This window comes from Vicia villosa, linkage group LG5 (assembly GCF_029867415.1).
Source record: "Vicia villosa cultivar HV-30 ecotype Madison, WI linkage group LG5, Vvil1.0, whole genome shotgun sequence".
NCBI classification, from domain to species: domain Eukaryota; kingdom Viridiplantae; phylum Streptophyta; class Magnoliopsida; order Fabales; family Fabaceae; genus Vicia; species Vicia villosa.
Window position 1 is genome coordinate 78,475,300 of NC_081184.1, and position 8,128 is coordinate 78,483,427.

The window sequence follows — 8,128 nt, forward strand, 5'->3', positions numbered from 1 at the left end:
AATTCAGCTGAGGAACCTGAACTATCTTCTTGACGAAGACTACCATTCATTGACTCCGTTGGGGAGTTAACAAACTGTTTTCGAGGGGAGGAAAACCGCCATTTGCCAACTGCTAAGGGAACAAATTGTCTTCCTTTGAAAAAAAAGACTGCCATTCGTTGATCTTGCTGAGGAATTCCTAAACGAGATGAACTGTCTTCGCGAAGAAGGCTGCCATTCATTGATTCTGCTTAGGGGAAAGAAAGCGAGCAAACTGTCTTCTATTGAAAGATACTGCCATTTACTGACTTTGTTGGAAATTTGAAAGTGGTCAAACTATCTTCTGGAGAAGACTTCCAACTATCGATTTTGTCCGAGAATCCTAGTTAGGGGGGATTCCAAAAGTGGACAAACTATCTTCAAGAGGAAGACTACCATTTTTCGACCTTGCTCGGGAATAACAACAGTAGTGAACAAACTATCTCTTTGAGGGAGATTTCCGCTTGCTGACTTGCTGGAGAATCCTTGTGTATGAACCGTCATCATGAAGAGGAAGGTTCTTTCACAACTCGTAGGGGAAACTTGAGCAGATGTGCAAGTGACTCGAGTAATAACAGGATCAAAGCCTCTACTAGTCAATATTAATTATGTAGACATATGATATAATGCGTGAAGCATGCATGAGTGTTATGATGATTATAAAGTGTAAAGTGAACGTGAATAAAACTGTCGCGGATGTGAAATCCTGTGGTACGACTTGAATTTTTGTTGATCAGAAGATGTCTTCTTGCTGTTTTGCACTCCATCGGGGATACCAGGTTACCAGTTGTCCGCTGTTAGAAGTGAGTGAAATGATTTTAAATGAAGATCCGTTATCGGGAGATGTTCGCAAAGCGACCTCATGGGGAAATTTAGTCCCAGAGTCTCAACCGTTCTTGGAGCAACCGTTTGCATTCTTCCTATTATTTGTAATCCTCAGGAAGAAATTTCACCTTTATTTCGTAAGTAAATTCATTTTATTTTATGAAAACATTTTGTTTCAAGAAAATAACTGTTAAACTTAAAAATTCATTTTAAGAAACTGAATAAGACTCGATTGCAAAGAAAAGGCACAGGGATCAAATTATTATTTATGGAATGGTGATCAGCCAAATGCTTGATCCCATGGAGTATTTACAAAGTTGGAAATTGGTAATTTTTCGGGAAAAGGGCTACGATGAAACGTGACGATCGTTATCTTTCCCTTCCACTCCGAGTTGTGCTGTATTCGTGCTTCGTAGAAGATGACCTATTGATAATGAATACTCCGTTACGGACTTTCGAATGATCAAGTTTGTCCTGAACAGAGTTACTTGCCATATATCCCTAACTTTTGCGTAGACTACCCCTTTCAGGTTTTAAGTCTACTGGGATTGATTATATATTTTTATGTCTCTAACTTTTGCCTGAATCGCCCTTTCGGGTTTTCGATTCACCGAGGTGCTCTTTTTTGCCTAAGTCGCTCTTTGCGTGTTTTCAACTTAGCGAGCAGTTTTTCTTTAATTAGTTAGGTGAAGTATTTCTTGACTGCGTCGACGTTCACAGGACGGGTGAATTCTTCTCCATCCATAATTGTGAGTATCATGGCTCCTCCTGAGAAAACTCTCTTGACCACGTATGGGCTGTCATAATTGGGAGTCCATTTCCCTCTCGAATCTGTGAGAAAAGATTGAATCTTTTTTAGTACAAGGTCGCCTTCTTTGATTGTGCGAGGTCGAACCTTTTTTGTCGAAAGCTTTCTTCATTCTTTGTTGATATAGCTGTCCGTGGCATAAAGCTGACATGCGCTTTTCTTCGATTAAGTTCAATTCATCGAATCTGCTTTGACACCACTCGGCTTCTGTTAATTTTGCCTCCATCAAAACTCTCATTGATGGGATCTCAACCTCTATGGGTAGGACTGCCTCCATGCCATACACAATGGATAAAGGAGTTGCTCCTGTTGAAGTACGTACAGATGTACGGTAACCATGAAGAGCAAACGGGAGCATTTCATGCCAATCTTTGTAAGTGATGACCATTTTCTGAATGATTTTCTTGATGTTTTTGTTAGCTGCTTCTACAACTCCATTCATTTTTGGTTTGTATGGAGGTGAGTTGTGATGTTCAATCTTGAATTATTCACAAAGTTCCTTCATAATTTTGTTATTCAAATTTGACCCATTGTCAGTGATTATCTTGCTAGGAATGCCGTAGCGACATATGATGTGATTCTTGATAATCCTGACGACAACTTGTCTTGTGACATTTGCATACGAAGCTGCTTCGACCCATTTGGTGAAATAGTCTATGGCTACCAAGATGAAGCGATGTCCGTTGGACGCTTTTGGCTCGATCATTTCAATCATGTCGATTCCCCACATGGAGAAAGGCCAAGGGGAAGAAAGTATGTTGAGAAGAGATGGTGGCACATGAATTCTATCGGCGTGGATCTGACATTTGTGACACCTCTTTGCATACTGGTAGCATATCGTCAGCCAATAATATCCCGCTCTCAGTATTTTCCTTGTCATGGTGTGTCCATTGGTGTGAGTACCAAAGGAACCTTCATGTATTTCTCTCATGAGTGTCTCTGCTTCGTTTCTGTCAACGCATCTGAGCAGAACCATGTCGAAATTTCTCTTGTACAGAACATCTTCATTCAGGAAGAATCTGCCAGCTAACTTTCTCAAAGTCTTTCTATCTTTCTTTGACGTCCCAAGAGGGTACTCTTGCCTTTGAAGAAAGTTTTTGATGTCGTGATACCACGGTTTGTCGTCGATGATTGTTTCCACTGTGAAAACATGAGCGGGCCTATCCAGGCGCATGATATCGATCCGAGGAATGTTATTCCAACGATTTATCCTTATCATGGAAGAGAGTGTGGCTAATGCATCAGCCAAGTTGTTTTCTTCACGGGGAATGTGATGAAAATCTACCCTGTCGAAGAATGGTAACTGATCCGTTGTCGCACACGGGTCAAAAACGAGTTAATTTGTAAAACTGTAGTAACAACGGTAACGTAACTCGTGTATCGTCTCTCAAGGACTTTTGGGTTTTACTAACCGAAATCGAAATTGGGAGGGGGGGTTGGTTTGGTATTCGAAAAAGTGATTGTCAAAAGCGATTCTTAAAATAAGCTGTTTTGAAAAAGTGATTATAGAAATAAGCCAATCTACCGATTCAGTTCCTACCAATCATCGATTATTATAATTTCACTATCCTAAGCGGATTCCATTCCTATTCGATTATAACATCAATCAACAAGCGCAACAACATTATCAGAATTATATTTCCTGTTTGCCGAATTAAGCATTCGGTTAAGCATACAGCGGATTAACGATTAAGCAACGATAAAACGCAAATAAATTGGAAAACATAAATCAATAGAACCAAACAATCTACTCTACGAATAATCAGATTAAGTAAATGATAAAAACAAAGTAGAATTGAAGGAATTGGAATTATAATGTAAAATTATATTAATCTCATAGTTTTGGAACCTGAATACGGTAGATCAACCAGAAGGATTAGTTCGCCATGGATCAATTCGTACAAGCTTCAATATTTTTCGTGAATGGAAGATAGATGCTACAGTACCGCGGCTGCTACCCTAAGGGGAAAGAGTACAACCCGTTTTACAATCCAACTGGGTCAAACATACGACCCAGGCCCAAAACTAATTGACCCGAAACTTAACTAAAACTAGTGCTGCAACTTCAACGAATTTTCTGGCCCTTCTACAGTCCGTTTCTGACTTCGACTCCAACATAAGAATTGTAGCTCTTTCTCTTAGCTTTCTGTCGATTATTAGAACGCCTCAATCGGACTCCTGGAACTCCAGTTATGATCGTTTCCGTGCACACTGCTAAAGCTGGAAATTAAATACGAAAATCAAATAACAATAAAAATAAAATGAAATATAAAAACATTATAAAATACAAAAATAAGACAAGCAAACCATGGAAATGTATAAGTACAACTGTAGAGGAATGTGCATCAAAATGCACTGATCAAATTCTCCCACACTTGAACTTTTGCACTCCGAGCAAAATGAAAAACAAAACAAAGAAAGCACAAATACATCAACAGTTACTCATCCTAGACTACAAATCTTCTTCGGGTAAGTTTGCATCGACAGGTACTAATCTTGCACACTAAGGATATCGTAAGAACACTAACCACAGATATGCAGACATAAGCCTCCTAAATACACAAACCAATTCAAATCATATTATTATACCATAGCCTAACTTACTCATCCTTTTTGCTCTTTTTCATTCAGGCGCAATCACATTAAGCCCGTTATCTCCACACACTTATAGCAGGACGAACGGTTAGTGACTCTGATCCTTTTGCACGGGGTTCCGGTACTTACATGGCATAACCCTTTGTTTACTCAGTTGTAGTTGCGGGGGATCAGACCGTAATCCTCCCTACCAAGTTCAGCACCAGAAACCGCTGAACCAACTAACAAAAAGTTTTGAAAACTTTTTTTTTGAAGATTACACAATCGTTGGGTTAAGTGACCGGGTGAGGGTCACCAAACTTAGAAGGTGTATTCTCTTTTTCTTTTCTCTTTTTTTTTTCTTTTAGGAACATTCACTTATATTCATCGGTTTCCCTACATAAAGTGTGTGAGAGATGGTGCCGACTGCTGAAATAAACTACTCAAGAGCTGTCAAAGAATGAGAAATTAAGGCTAAAACATAATAACAAATTCAAATCAATTTCCATATGCAGGAGACTTACGGTGTTAGAACGATATTGATCTTGTGAATTTTTCCCAAGTCTCCGCAAACCTGACTCAAATCAGTCTATAGCCTAAAACTTTCAAGAAGATGCATTTTTTATTGGTTGAAATTAAATAAAAAAAACTAACAAACAAAAACAAAAAAAAACACACGATTTCCTCCCCCACACTTAAACTAAGCATTGCCCTCAATGAAATGACATTACTAATAAAGTAGAGAGAAGGAAAGAAGGACTCCCTGATCAAGTTGCAGTGTAGTTAGGTGCTTCCAAAGAATGCTCCTCTATGCTGACATTTTCAGGCACCGAACTTTCATGGAATAACTTCAGCCGCTGCCCAGTAACCTTGAAGACTTTGTCAGTACCTGTACTTTTATTTCTACTGCACCATGAGGAAAAACATTAGTAACAACAAAGGGGCTAATCCATTTGGATCGAATTTTCCCAGCCATAAGCTTAAGGCGGGAGTTAAAGAATAAAACCTATTGGCCCACAGAAAATTCCTTCCTAGAAATCATTTTATCATGGAAGTGCTTAGTTTTCTCTTTATAAATCTTAGAGCTTTCATAAGCCTCTAGTCTAAGCTCTTCCAACTGTTGCAATTGGAGTTTTCTTTCAATACCTGCTTGTTGCATCTCCAAATTACAACTCTTCACCGCCCAATAAGCATTGTGTTCTATCTCAACAGGAAGATGACATGCCTTACCAAAAACAAGTCGATAAGGAGACATCCCAATGGGTGTCTTGAAAGCTGTTCTTTGAGCCCAAAGTGCGTCTTATAAACGACAGCTCCAATCCTCCCTGTTTGGTTGCACCATTTTCTCTAAAACCTGTTTGACCCCCCTGTTTGAGATCTCAGCTTGCCCATTAGTTTGTGAGTGATATGCAGTAGAGACTCTGTGCACAACTCCATACTTCCGGAGTAAAGCTTCCATGGTGCGGTTACAAAAATGAGTGCCTTGGTCACTGATGATAGCTCGCGGTATTCCAAACCTGCAAAAGATATTAGACCTGACAAAATCTGCAACAACTTTAGAATCATTAGTCCTAGTGGGGATAGCTTCCACCCACTTTGAAACATAATCAACAGCGAGCAAAATGTAAAGGAAACCAAATGATACAGGAAAGGGACCCATGAAATCGATCCCCCATACATCAAATACCTCACAGAAAAGCATAGGCTGCTGAGGCATTTCACTCTTGCGGGTAATGTTTGTACCTGCTATCTGGCACTCTTTACAAGTGCGGTAAGTCTCAAAAGCATCCTTAAAAATACTTGGCCAATAGAAACCTGAATCAAGAACTTTTCTTGCAGTTCTTTGAGGACCGAAGTGTCCGCCGACTTGAGATGCATGAGAAAATTTCAAAATAGATTCAATCTCATTGTCGGGGACACGTCTCCTAATTACCTGATCACTGCCAAATTTCCAAAGATATGGATCATCCCAAACATAATATTTGGCATCACTCTTGAGCTTGTGAACCTGTGATCTAGATGCACCTGTAGGAAAAACACAAGAAACAAGAAAATTAACAATGTCAGCAAACCAAAGTGTAATCCCATGCAAAAGAAACAGCTGCTCATCAGGAAAGTCATCCTTAATAGGAAAAGGATCTTCATCTCTCTCTATCCTGCTCAAGTGGTCAGCCACTAAGTTCTCAGCTCCACTTTTGTCTTTAATCTCGACATTAAACTCTTGGAGCAACAACATCCACCAAATCACTCTCGGTTTTGCATCCGGCTTCTTCAGCAAGTACTTTAAAGCTGCATGGTCAGTAAAAACAACAACCTTGGAACCTAGCAAATAAGATCTGAATTTGTCAAGAGCAAAAACAATAGCTAGCAGTTCTTTTTCAGTGGTAGTGTAATTCGACTGTGCAGAATCTAAAGTCCTAGAAGCATAGTAAATAACATGGGCAGCCTTGTCAACTCTCTGTGCAAGGACAACCCCAACAGCATAATTCGAAGCTTCACACATAAGCTCAAAAGGAAGTGTCTAGTCAGGGGGCTGAATGATGGGATCGGAGGTCAATGCTTTCTTCAAGAAGTCAAACGCTTGTTTGCATTTGTCATCAAAATTGAAAGTGACGTCATTCTTCAACAAGTTCGATAGCGGAAGAGCTATCTTGCTGAAATCCTTGATGAAACGCCTATAAAAACCTGCATGACCAAGGAAAGAACGAATCTCGCGAATGCAAGAAGGGTAAGGTAGTGTAGAAATCACATCAATCTTAGCAGGGTCAACAGAAATTCCTTTTTCAGAAATAATGTGACCAAGAACAATTCACTGCTCAACCATAAAATGACACTTTTCATAATTCAACACAAGGTTAGTCTCGATGCATCTTTCTAAAATCAAGCTTAAACTGTTCAAGCATGCATCAAAAGAAGAACCATAGACAGTAAAGTCATCCATAAACACTTCCATGCAATTTTCAATAAAATCAGAGAAAATACTCATCATGCATCGTTGGAAAGTGCCAGGAACATTGCAAAGGCCAAAAGGCTTCTTCCTGTAAGCAAATGTACTGAATAGGCACGTGAAAGTGGTCTTTTCTTGATCTTCAGGTGCAATATGAATCTGAAAGTAACCTGTAAAACCATTAAGAAAACAATAATGTGATTTACCAGCTAGCCGTTCAAGCATCTGGTCAATGAACGGCAAAGGAAAGTGATCCTTTCTAGTAGCCTGGTTCAGTCTCCTGTAGTCAATACAAACTCTCCAGCTGTTCTGGACTCTAGTGGGAACAAGTTCATTCTTTTCATTTTTTACCACTGTGAGTCCAGATTTCTTAGGTACAACCTGCACTAGACTTACCCACTTACTGTCACAGATAAGATAAATGATACCTGCTTGCAAGAGTTTGGTTACCTCTTTCTTTACAACATCAAGAATCAAAGGGGCTGCCTTACTGTTTTCGCTCCATCCTCAAGTAAAATCCCGTGCATGCACATCAAAGGACTAATACCTGGAAGGTCGGCTAATGTCCACCCGATTGCTTTCTTGTGCCTCTTCAATACCTGTAAAAGTATGTCTTCTTGATTGAAATCAAGGTTAGAAGAGATAATAACAGGAAGTTTTTCATTATGCTCCAAGTAAGCATATTTCAGGTTCCCAGGGAGCTCTTTTAGCTCTAAGGACGGGGGCTGCTCGATGGATGGAAGGCTTGGGGCAGCCGGGATGTCAAGAGTATCGACGGCAAAAACAACCTCATCGGTAACAACTTCACCTGTAGGAAATGTATCAGGCTGCAAAGAAGCATCAATCTCAGCACAAAGAACACAAACGTTAGTGTCAGTGCAATCAGGACATGAATAATTATCATCAAAATCAGAGAGAGATGGAAAATCAAGTGCAAAAAATTCAGAATAACTCTC